Genomic DNA, 418 nt, shown 5'->3' with positions numbered 1-418 from the left:
AAAAAAGTTCACTAAGACTCGAGGAGCGGTGACTGAATTCTCAACCGAGGCCGTAGAATAGCCACGCGCTCGACGCTGTTCCGTCCGGACCGTCCGACTCGACGTGTCTCTTATAGATACCAAAGCGCCGGCCGGACGGTCGGCGCCGGCCGGGCCAGCGGCCGGGCGCTTACCATGTAAAACCTCCGTTAGAGCGTACCGTCGGACTTAGTCTCTGAAACGCTCGACCACTTTTTTCGAATAAACTACCCTTAGAAAACATCCTATCGTCGAGATATTTTAACGCACCGCTTATTTTAATATTTCAAACGAGTTTTTATCGAAAAATTTAATTTTTTTTTTTTTTTCAAAATCGCATCAGTAAACCACCTCTTTTAACGAATACGGACAAAAACCACGTTCTTAATCGATTAGAACA

Source organism: Bombus fervidus, unplaced genomic scaffold (assembly GCF_041682495.2).
Source record: "Bombus fervidus isolate BK054 unplaced genomic scaffold, iyBomFerv1 scaffold0170, whole genome shotgun sequence".
In the NCBI taxonomy this organism is placed as follows: domain Eukaryota; kingdom Metazoa; phylum Arthropoda; class Insecta; order Hymenoptera; family Apidae; genus Bombus; species Bombus fervidus.
The sequence above is the reverse complement of the archived record's forward strand: the minus strand, read 5'-3'. Positions refer to the sequence as shown.